Source organism: Babylonia areolata, chromosome 31 (genome assembly GCF_041734735.1).
Source record: "Babylonia areolata isolate BAREFJ2019XMU chromosome 31, ASM4173473v1, whole genome shotgun sequence".
Taxonomy (NCBI): domain Eukaryota; kingdom Metazoa; phylum Mollusca; class Gastropoda; order Neogastropoda; family Buccinidae; genus Babylonia; species Babylonia areolata.
Genome location: NC_134906.1, coordinates 8,909,961 through 8,910,405, shown reverse-complemented (window position 1 = coordinate 8,910,405; position 445 = coordinate 8,909,961).

The window sequence follows — 445 nt, the reverse complement described above, 5'->3', positions numbered from 1 at the left end:
TAGATCAGTGGCGGGGAGGAGAGGTGAGTGGGAGGGGGGACTGCGGGGCGGTCGTTGTGGGGGCGTAGGGGCGTAGGGGGATGGGGGGGGGGGTGTCGCTAGGGAGGTGGGTGGGTGTTCGCCCATTTGGTTTGTTTCTCGCGTTCAGCATTATGATATCTCAGTGCACCATGTGAGTGCAATGGCTTACACATACATCGTGGCTGTCCTTCTTAGGAAAGGTATATCTTTTGCAGTATAAGGAGTGCGCCGCCCGCCAAGCAAGACTCCTCCACTCACGGGAGCGTGCTTGAAGCCGCGGCGGCACTTCGGTTCGGTGTACCGGCGCCCTCAGTCGAGACATAGGCAAGAGGGTACACCTGCACCAGGAAGCGAAGGACAGTCTTCACTTTTGGAGTACATTCCAACCCTTTCCTCTTCCACTACGCCGATCACCCCCCTGAAC